The 11,456-nt window shown below is 39.0% G+C and overlaps 1 protein-coding gene across 3 annotated transcripts in view; it reads left to right on the top strand.

The window, feature by feature from the left end:
- ARMC8 (armadillo repeat containing 8) overlaps positions 1–11,456 on the top strand; it is a 108,658-nt gene that overhangs the window by 16,067 nt on the left and 81,135 nt on the right. The window lies entirely within an intron of this gene.

The raw sequence follows: 11,456 nt of genomic DNA on the forward strand, positions 1-11,456 counted from the left end.
ATGTATGACATTAATTATTGGATGTTGAACCATTCTTGCATCTCTGGAGTAAATCCCATTTGATCATGATGTATAATCCTTTTAATATATTGTAGAGTTTGGTTGGGTAATATTTTGTTGAGGATTATTGCATCTGTGTTCATCAGGGATGTTGGGCCTGTAATTTTCTTTTTTTGGGGTGTCCTTATCCAGATTTGGTATCAGGGTAATGTTGGTCTCATAAAATGGGTTTGGAAGCTTTTCCTCCTCTTGAGTTTTTTGGAAGAGTTTGAGAAGAATCATATTAAATCTTTGAGTTAAATCTTCTCAAATTCACCAGTAAAGCTCTCTGGTCATGGACTTTGGTTTGTTGGGAGGTTTTTGATTATTAATTGAATGTTCTTATTAGTAATCAGTCTATTCTGCTTTTCTATTTCTTCATGATTCAGTCTTGGAATATTTTAAATTTCTAAAAGTTTATCCATTTCTTCTGTGTTTAATTTGTTGGCATATAATTGTTCATAGTAGTCCCATGATTTTGTGTTTCTGTGGTATCAGTTGTAACTTGGCTTCTTTTCATTTCTAATTTCATTTGAATTTCTCTCTTTTTTTCTTGGTGTGTCCAACTAAAAGTGTGTCCATTTTGTTTATCGTTTTGAAGACCTGTTTCTTAATTTTGCCGACCTTTTCTATTGTCTTTTAGTCTTTGTTTCATTCATTTCCACTCTGATCTTTATTATTTCCTTCCTTCTGCTAACTTTGGGCTTTGTTCTTTTTCTAATTCCTTAAGTATAAAGTTATTTATTTGAGATTCTCTTGTTTCTTGAGGTGGACCTGTATTGTTATGAACTTCCCTCTTAGAACCGCTTTTGCTGCATCTGATTGATTTTGATATGTTGTATTTCTGTTTACATTTGTCTCTAGGTATTTTTTATTACTTCTATGACCCAATAGTTCAGTGACATGTTTAATCTCCATGTATTTGTAGTTCTTCCAGTTTTTTTCTTCTAATTGATTTCTAGTTTCATACCATTGTGGTCAGAAAGATGCTTTACATATAATTTCAGTCTTCCTGGAATTGAGTCTTGTATTGTAGCCTAACGAGCTATCTTGAAGTATGTTCATGTGCACTTGAATGTATATTCTGCTGCTTTGGGATGGAATATTCTGTATATGTCTATTAAGTCCATCTGGTCTAATATGTCATTCAGGACCAATGTTTTCTTACTGATTCTCTGGATGATCAATCTATTGATTTAAGGCAAGGGGGGGGGTGTTAAAATCCCCTATTTGTATTGTTTTGCTATCTTTTTCTCCTTTTATGTTTATTTATATTTGTATGTATTTTGGAGCTTCTCTGTTGGGTGAATATATATTTATAAATGATGTATCTTCTTGTTGGATTGACCTCTTTATTATTTTGTAGTGCCTCTTATTGTCCCTTATTACAGTCTTTGTGTTGAAGTCTATTTTGTCTAATAAGAGAATCACTACACTGGTTTTCTTTTTCTGTTTGCATGGAATATCTTTTTCCATTCCTTCACTTTCAGTCTCTGTGTGTTTTTGTCCTTCTGGATTGAGTCTTTTGTTGGCAAGGTATGGATGTGTCCTTTAAAAAAAAAATCTATATAGCCACTCTATGTCTTTTGGTTGGAGAATTTAGTCCATTTACATTTAAAGTAATTATTGATAGGTATGTACTTTTTGCCATTTTGTTCATTGTTTTCTGGCTGTGTTTTAGTTCTTCTCTGTCCTTGTTTCTTTTTCTCTTTTCCCTTGTGGTTTGATGACTTTCTTTAGTGTTTAGATTTCTTTCTTATTTTGTGCATTAAAAATTTTTTTTTAATGTTTTATTTATTTTTGAGAGAGGGAGAGGGAACACAATTGGGGTAGGGTCAGATAAAGAGGGAGAGAGAGGATCCAAAGCAGGTTCTGCACTGACAGTAGAGAGCCCAATGCTGGCCCAAATGCACAAACTGCAAGATCACAACCTGAGTCAAAGCCATATACTCACCTAAGCCACCCAGGTGCCCCCTCATTTTGTGTGTTTACCGTAAGTTTTTTGCTTTGTGGTTACCGTGAAATTCACACATATTATCTTGGGTATGTAATAGTCTATTTTAAGTTAATAGCAACTTAAATTTGAATACATTACAAAACTATAATTTTATTTTCTCTCACCGTACATTTTATGCCTCTTTTTACATCTTTTTATTTTAGTATCTCTTGACTAATTATTGTAGTTTTAGTTAATTTTACCAATTTTTATCTTAACCATCTTAGTTTTATAAGTTATTAATCCACTACTGTTACTATATATTTATTTACCTTTTTCAGTAAGAATTTTTAGTTTTGTATGTTTTCTTGTTATTAGTATCATTTTTTCTTAGCTTAAAGAAGTCTCTTTAATTTCTTGTAAGGATGGTTTAATAGTGATAAACTCTTTTTGCTTTTGTTTGTTTGGAAAACTGTCCTTTAAATGTGAATGGTAATCTTGGTGGGTATTCTTGGTTGGAGGTTTTTATCCTTTCAGCCCTTTGAATATATCCAGCCACTCCCTTTTGGTTTACAAAGTTTCTGCTGTGAAATCTGATAGCCTATGGGATTTCTCTTGAACATAGCAATTTGTTTTTCTCCTGCTGCTTTTAAGATTCTCTTTTGGGACACCTCTGTGGCTCATTCGGTCGATCAACTCTTGATTTTGGCTCAGGTCACAATCTCACATTGTGGGATCAAGCCCCACTCTGGGCTGAGAGCTGGGCATGGACTCTACTTCGAGTTTCTCTCTCTCGCCTTCCCCTGCTCATGCTCCTTCTGTCTCTCAAAAACAAAAAGGAAAAAAGATTCTTTATTTCTAACTTCTGATATTTTAATTATAATATGTCTTAGTGTGGCTGTCTTTGGGTTCATTTTCTTTGGAACTCTCTAGACTTTCTGGACCTGGATGTCTGTTTCCTTCTTTAGGGGAATTTTCAGCCATTATTTCTTCAAGTAAGTTTTCTGTGTCTTTATCTGTATTTTCTTCTTCTTGGACTTCCTATAATGCAAATGTTATTCTACTTGATGTTGTTCCAGAGATCCCTTATTTTCATTTTTTAAGATTATTTTTCTTTTGGCTGCTCTGTTTGGGTGAGTTCCATTGATTTATCTTCCAGCTCACTGATGTGTACATCCAGTCTGCTGTTTGCACCTCTCCAGTGTGTTTTTCAGTTCAGTTATTGTATTCTTTCGCCCTGTGACTTTTCTTTGGTGCTTTGGCTTTGTTGAAGTTCTCACTATGTTCATCCATTCTTCCAAGTTCCATGAACATTTTTATGACCGTTATTTTGAATTCCTTATGCAGGTGGATTCCTTGTCTCCATATCATTAAGGTCTTGTTCTGAGGTTTTGTCGTCTTTTGTTGGGAACATATTTCTCTGTTTCCTCATTTTGTTTGATTATCTGCGCTTGTTTTCTGTCAGGCAAAACAGCTACCTTTCTCAGTCTTGAAGGAGTGGTTTTATGTAGGTTCTGATCCTTATCCTTCAACCTTGACTAGCTCTTGGTTGTCTCTTGTACTTTTGTGATTGTTTAAACTGCCTGATTTATTCTTGATAAGCCCCTGTTATTGAGGATGTGCCAAGACCTGTGAGCAATCCAAGAGAAGGAATCTCTTTTAACACCTAGTTTCAGGCTGATTGGAAGCCAGACCTTCAGGCAGCAGTTTTTCAACTGTGCAAATATATGTAGTCCTGTGGGGCTACATTTGTAGTTCCTGTGGACTTCCAAACCATAGGATCTAGAGGTGTCCCTAGGGCAACAGTTGCAGAAGTCTGGGCTCCAGACAAGTGTATAAACTCATTACTGGGGAGTTTTGCTGAGCCCAAGGCCCAGGTGGTGGACAAGTATGTTGTCTCCCTGGGAGTGCCTTTTTAGCCTCTAGTGTGTGGGAAATTTGATGCCTGGCCTTCAGGCTGAAGCTCTATGCCAAGCAAATAGGCTTTTTTCACATGAAGAGTGTTGTATTTCAGTCTTCTTTCTGTCTCTGCAGTGTTCTGGGGGTGGTGGCCTGCCAGGAGCTCTCTATCCAGTTGTATAGTCCTGTGCAGCTCTGGAAAGCCACCCTTCTTGGTCATCAGGGCCAGGCAATGAGATGTTCCCTGTGTGGATTGTGTGTCCGCTGGCTTCAGCAAGGCAGCTGGAGAGTGTGGCAGCTGGGTGGGGCAGACTCAAAGGCTTCAGAGAGGCAGCAGAAAAATGTCTTCTGTGATTACCCATAGGCTTCAGCAGTGCTGTGAGAAAGTGCCTTGTCTGTGTCTTATTCAGAAGGGTAATTAGAGACTGTTTTAGTTTGCCTTTTCAGGATTGTCTGGCCAGTTTTCTGAGGTATCTCTAAGTTTTTCTTCTTAGGTACTACTAAAGAAGGATTAAAAGTAGGATGATCGTACAGCCTACTTTGTTTCTAGCACTCTTCATTTATGTTTGTTACTTTGTGATAACGAGTAATAGTGCTCTCGTTCACTGTTTCAAATTATCCTATTTTGGATGAAAAAATTGAAGGTGTATTATTTATTGTATTGTGTAACAAATTACCCTGAAACTTAGCTGCTTAAAACTTATATTCATTATCTCACAATTTCTGTAGGTCAGGAATTCAGGTGTGGCTTAGTCAGTACCTCTGCCCCAAAGTTTCTTGAGAGGTTGCAGTCAGGGTGTTAGGAGGAACCATGTTTTACCTGAAGGCTCAATTGAGGGAGGATCTATTTCCAAGCTCACTCACATGGTTATTGGCAGGATTTAGTTCCATGTGGGCAGTTGCAGTTCCTTGCTGGCCGACGGCTAGGGGCTTCCTGCAGTTCCATTCCATGTGAGCCTCTCCATAGCACAGCATGGCAGCTGGCCTTACACACACACACACACACACACACACACACACGCACACACACCCCCAACTCTGAAATGACATCCCGTCACCTCCACTGCATTCTGTTTGCTAGAATCAAGTTACTAAGTCCAGTCTTCACTCAAGGGAACACATTTCACAGGGTTTGAATACCAGGAGGTAGGTATCATTGGGGGCCATCTTAGAGGCTGTCTGTCATAGTTGGTCACCCTAATAAAAGGGAAATTGCTTTCCTTAGTACTTCTCCATAATGGAATGCAACTTATTACCTGTTTCTGTTTTTGTTTTCCTACAAAAAGAAATTTGCTTCAGGCTTCTCTTTCTTTTTAATGATTAATACCTGTTTGTACACACGGTGGATTCAACTCTTCTTAGAATTAACTCTGATTCACAAATTTGGTATCTACAAACTTTCTGCTAAAGGTACCCATGTACCTTTTCATGTAATATAATTTCAGGGAGTGCTAGTAAGTATAAAATGCAACAGGGGTTTTATATATACATTTGTAGTAGCTTTACTGAAGCTTTGAATGCATAAAATGAGTTCAGATCCAGCTTTTAAGGACTTGTTAGGTCATTTGTTTGAAGCCTTGTGCCAAATCGCGGAGGTCACAGTCTGACCCTGGCTAGCTTTGCTCTCCTTTATGGGCACAGACTGTATCCTGAGCTTTAGTTGGCTGCTTGGCACATTCACTCGGTCAGTTGGAGGAATGGAAGATTCACCATGTGTTTAGCTACCGGAAGTTACAGGAAGCAATTTAAAAGGGCATTGGTGTTTTGAATTGAAAGTGAAGTCACATCTTGAAAGGACAGGACATCAGAAACCCTCCTAATCCTCTTATCTCTATGGGCAGGAGGGAAGAAGGAACCCCAGTGCTTCTCCTATTTCTGGAGCAAATAAGGAGTGCCCAGATCAAACTGTCCCTCCCTGCACTGTTGTTGGCAAGAATAAAGAAGAGCCCCAAAGCTCTTTCCACTCCTCCCCAGTATCATAGCCACACTTCTTTTTCCCTTGAGATCATCAGGATTAAGCTCTTTATATCTGTTTACATTAACTACCACAAAAAGTCCAGGTGTCTAGGGTCATTCTGTATGCCCATATAACTGTCTTTTTAGTTTTCTATCCACATCCCTTGGTCTTTGTCCTGCTGCTTCTCTGCACATTTCTTTCATCTTTTTTGTTTAGACTGACCTGGTGACACTTTTTCCCAGCTTTCTTTTGTAAACTTCTTCAGCTGGTGGCTGTTTTTCCTTCCATGTCTTTGATATCCCTCTATCTCTAGAGATGGAAATAGACTTGCTCCTCATTGCTCTTTTCAGAGCCCTGTCTTTGCCTTTTCTCTAAATAGTCCTGATCTGTATCTTCTCTGACTCTACCTTGTTGTGCATCTATAGGCTCATTCTCCTTCATTTCTTTAAGATTTAGCTCGTAGCTCACGGTCACTTTCTCTAGAACTACTTGTGTGATGATTTATGGAAATATGGAAATTTCATTGCCTATGTAGATAATTTTTCTTAAGCTGTAGGCTTCCCCAATCCCCATATCCTCCATCGTGCCTTGAGGTACTTGTTCCCATGGTCATTTCCTAGACCTTGACTTGATAACTAAAGTTCGTCCATAATCTCAATTTCAGGTATCCTAGCCACCACCTTCTGTCCTTCCAAGCCACTCCTTCCACTGCTCCATTGTCAACAATCCTTGAGTCCATTTGTTATCTAGAGTCTGTTAGTCCTACCACTCTTTCACTGGCCTTCAGTAGATCCATCATTACAATCACAACTTTGTATATATCTTCAACTCAGCTGACCTCTTCCCCTAGCTTTGTCATCCTTGTGTGATGAAATTCCAACCCTGGTTAAATTCAGCCCTATTTTTCATGCCTACTTCTGTACATTTTAATGTTGCTGGGGCAAAAAGAGCCATGCTGACTGGTTATACTTTAAATTCATAATTATGAACCTCAAGAAGGCTAGTGCTGCCTGGCAATCCTGGTACATTTTCCTGGCCCATTCGGTTTCTTATTCCTCCTTTCTTCAAACCACCCACGTCCCCACCCACTCTCACCATTTTTTACTCTCAGAGAATAGGAGTAATTAGAGACCATGTCCACAAGCGCTCACTGCCATATCCATCTTCTTAATTCTCTCTAGTTATTATACCTTCCGTGTTCTACTTGGTCAGTAAATCTTGTTCCTTCTCAATTATTCATGAACATTGCTCCAAAAGTTCTCCTGCTGCCTCATTGCAGCATATTTTTTCTCTATTAAAAAAGTTTCCAGGGACGCCTGAGTGGTTCAGTTGGTTGAGTGTCCTACTTCATTCAGCTCAGGTCATGATCTCACAGTTCGTGGGGTTGAGCCCCACATTGGGCTCTATGCAAACAGCTCAGGGCCTGGAGCCTGCTTTGGATTCTCTGTCTCCTTCTCTCGGTGCCCCTCCCTGGCTGATGCTCTGTCTCTCTTTCTCAAAAATAAACATTAAAAATGTTTAAATTAAAAAAGATTTTTCATCAGTGAATAACTATGCTCTAATTAATTACATCTTTAAAAAAAAAGGTCTCCTGACTCCACTTCTCCCTCTAGCTACTAGTCTGTTTCTTCACTCTCCTTTGCAAAATGAAACTCCTTGAAAGAGTTGTATTTTCTCTAATTCCTCTTTTCCTGTTTTCCTTTATGCCCTCTTCAAGTGGTCATTGGCTTCACCAGTCTGCCTCTACTGCTCTTAACAAGGTTGCTGATGACTTCCATATTTTTGTATCAGGCCCTAGTCATCATCTTATGCTGTACTTTATTCATATGTGGGATATTTGATTACTTTCTCCTTGAAACATTCTCTCATTTGGGGAATTCTTCTTGATCCAGGTGCTCCAGCATTCACTCTTCTGACCTTGCTTTATCCATGGTAAAGTGAACTCCCTTAGTGAACTCATCCCATTAACATGCTGGCACTTCCCTGATTTGTATCTCTAGCCCACTACTCTCTCCTAAATTCTAGATTCCTATATCCAGCTGCCAACTTGACATTCTCATTTGGATGGCTAATAAAATTTTCAAACCGAACATATTCAAAACTGAATTTTTGGTTTTCTCTAATCTGCATCACTTACAGTCGTACTTAGCTCATTAATTGACACCTCAAATCTTTCTGGATACTCTGGCAAAAAACCTTAAATGTTACTCTTGGCTCCTCTCTTCTTTCATAGCCCATATCTATTCTGACAGCATATCCAATTTGATAGTCATTTCAGCTTCAACATTTATCTGGAATCTGAGTGAACTTTACTACCTTCAAAACTCTTGTCCTAGTCCAGGCTACCATCATCTCTCTGAAATAACAGCATTTCTGATACTGAAACAGCCTCCCACTCGTCTCCCTGCTTTTGTCCTCCATCCCCTTCCATGCGTTTGTCTGTTTCTAAGATTGCAACCAGAGTGATCCATTTATTTTTTTGTTTATTTATTATTATTTTTTAATGTTTATTTTTGAGAGAAGGACAGAGACAGAGTGTGAGTGGGGGAGGGGCAGAGAGAGAAGGAGACACAGAATCTGAAGCAGACTCCAGGCTTTGAGCTGTCAGCACAGAGCCCGATGTGGAGCTCGAACCCATGAACCGCGAGATCATGACCTGAGCCGAAGTCAGAGGCTTAACTGACTAAACCACTCAGACACCCCCAGAGTGATCCTTTTAAAACAAGTCAGTTCATGTCTCTCTTTTCCCAAAACTCTAATGGCGTCCCAATTCAAACCATAAAAAGCAAAATCCTTACAATGACTAACAGGGCTCTATCCCAGCCCTATCCAGTGGAAAACTAATTTAAGCTACACATGTAATTTTAAAGTTTTTAGCAGCCATGCTATAGAAGTAAAAAGAAAAAATTAATCTTAATATATCTAACTTAAACCAATGTATTAAAATTTTATTTCAAAACACAACATAAGGAATTATTAATTAAATTATTTTACTTTTTTATCTCAAGTCTTCAAAATCTGGTGTGTATTTTATACAATTTGGATGCCAAATTTTGATTGGAAATACTTGATTGGCATTTCGGTTTCATACATTTTACAGTTAAACAAGTAGATATACATACCCAAGTAGTTCCAGACATTCTTAAAAGTTTCCTAATAACCGAATCCAGTCTTGGTTTTAAAATTTTACATATTAATTAATTAAAGTTAAAAAATTTAAAATTCAGGGTACCTGAATGGCTCAGCATCCAACTCGATTTTGGCTCAGGTCATGATCTCAGTGTTGTGGGATTGAGCCCCACATTTGGCTCCTTGCTGAGCACGGAGCACACTTAAGATTCTCTCTCTCTGCCCCTCCTCCCCGCCCCCCCCCCAAAAAAAGAAATTTAAAGTTCAGTTCTTAGCCAAATTTCAGATGTTCAATAGCCACCTGAGGCCAGTGGCCATCATATTGGACAGTGTAGCTCTTTACCATCTGGCCCCTCTTCTCTGAACTTATTTTGTGTGGCTTTCTCCTTCACTCATTCTGCGCCAACCTATAATGGCCTCCTGTTGTTTGATCACAGAAGATACTTCCAATTTCATAGCCTTTGCATTTGGCATTCTCTGCCTGAACAGCTTCACCCCTGGGTGGCTACATGACTTACTCCTTCATCTTCTTCAGGTCTTTGCTCAAATATCACCTTCTTAGAGAAGCTTTCCCTGGCCAGTTTGTTTACTATCTTTATCAATTGCCTTCTTTCCCAAATTTTTTTTTTTTTCAAAGTTTATTTATTTTTGGGACAGAGAGAGACAGAGCATGAACGGGGGAGGGGCAGAGAGAGAGGGAGACACAGAATCGGAAACAGGCTCCAGGCTCTGAGCCATCAGCCCAGAGCCTGATGCGGGGCTCGAACTCACGGACCGCGAGATCGTGACCTGGTTGAAGTCGGACGCTTAACCGACTGCGCCACCCAGGCGCCCCTTTCCCAAATTCTTAAATTTCCAGGTTGCTTTTTGAAAGAGAAGAGGGCTGAAAGGGGAGAGGTGCCTAGTCTATAAAGGGAAGCAGTAAAATAAAAGAACTGTCCCATACAGACAAATCAATGAATATGTTGGGCAAAAGCACAGAGTAAAATTGAATTTGTGACTATATCCCCTTAGCTCACTGCTACCTAGTTAGCTCAGAGGATTGTTTTGTGCGTGTGTGTGTACATGCCTGACACCCTTCTAGATTACAAGCCCCTTAAATGCAAGGTTCTGCTGTAACATCCTTTTGTGTCTTCTTTGGCACCTAGCATAGAACTGTGACCAAAAGACAATCTGTACTCCAATTATGGGCCACCTGTTGGTTAGCCTTTTGTGTTTTACATTCTTGATGTCATCTATCCTCCCTTCTTTCTCACTGCCAGCAACTGGTATGTACTTGCTAATGGTATATATGTGTTGGCTTCATATGCACTAAGGCTGTGTTGGGACACTGATTCTTTCTTCCCTTGTCTTATTTGTTTGACAAAACTAACTCCTCTAAGAAGCCTTCATCACAGATTCTCCTAGTTTACTAACTCCCTCCTCAGTGCTGCCTATATATGTTTATACTTCTGTTTTATATTCTAGTAGGGAATATAAAGGTGTAAACACAATTGCAGTAGAGAATTAATTCTTGAGGGCAGGAACCATGCCGTGCTAAATTTAAAATCTTTAATGCCTTCCTCAATGCCTTGCATGTAGCAGGTATTCAGTGCTTATAAAATTGAATGAACCAGGTACAGAGTAGTAAAGAGAGTTGCTGTTCGTGGGTGAAACTTAAGTTTTTTAAGATACAAGTCTTAAACCCAAGCACCTTTTCCAAACCACATTGAGAGGCAAGAGATCCAGAGCTGTGAGAGAGAACGTGAAGAGGAACAGTAAAACTGAAGATCAGCCCCTGGATAGAAGGGAAACTAAGGGTCTGAGGTACTCAGAAGGACTTAAAATGTTGGAAACCCAGGGAAGCACATATGTTCAAGTGGAGTGACAAAACTCATTGTTTATATTATAGGAATACTATTTTGAGTTTTACTCTGCATTTTGCTCTTGATATATTATTTTTTGATGTATTTGTACTGTTGTTTGCATCCCTACTTAAACTTTGGTAATCTCACATCAGAGTAAAGATCCATCCCTCATTTGTTAGCTAAGGGATTGGAACAAATACTTATTAAGAATCCTTCTAACTCTCTGATTCTGTTATTTTCAGTAAACCAAATCCTGTTAGCAGGTACTTTAATGGTATCTGTTGGGCACAAGTATTTCTATCAGTTTTGCTTGTTTGCTGCCACTGTTTGTTCTTTATAAATGGAGTGCATACTAAAAGTAGGCATTTGGGTTGCTTATGAGGATATTTTGGTAGCAAGCTCATAATAGGAAAAAAATGTTTTGATTTTGAATTAATTCTACTATCAGGAAATTAGAGTTTATGCAGTTTTTCTCCAGAGATATTTTTGGTGACTCAGAGGTTTAAGCTGGCACTGTGTCTTGTCAATTAGCTGTTTCTGATTAGGGGTTCTGGGTAAAATGGAGCGGTATTTCTTCCTCTCCATGATAATTCATTGTGAATGGGTGGCAGTACAGGGGCATATTTCAGCAGCCATCAGAAAGAAACAG

This window comes from Puma concolor, chromosome C2 (genome assembly GCF_028749965.1).
Source record: "Puma concolor isolate L17-30 chromosome C2, mPumCon1.1.hap2, whole genome shotgun sequence".
NCBI lineage: Eukaryota > Metazoa > Chordata > Mammalia > Carnivora > Felidae > Puma > Puma concolor.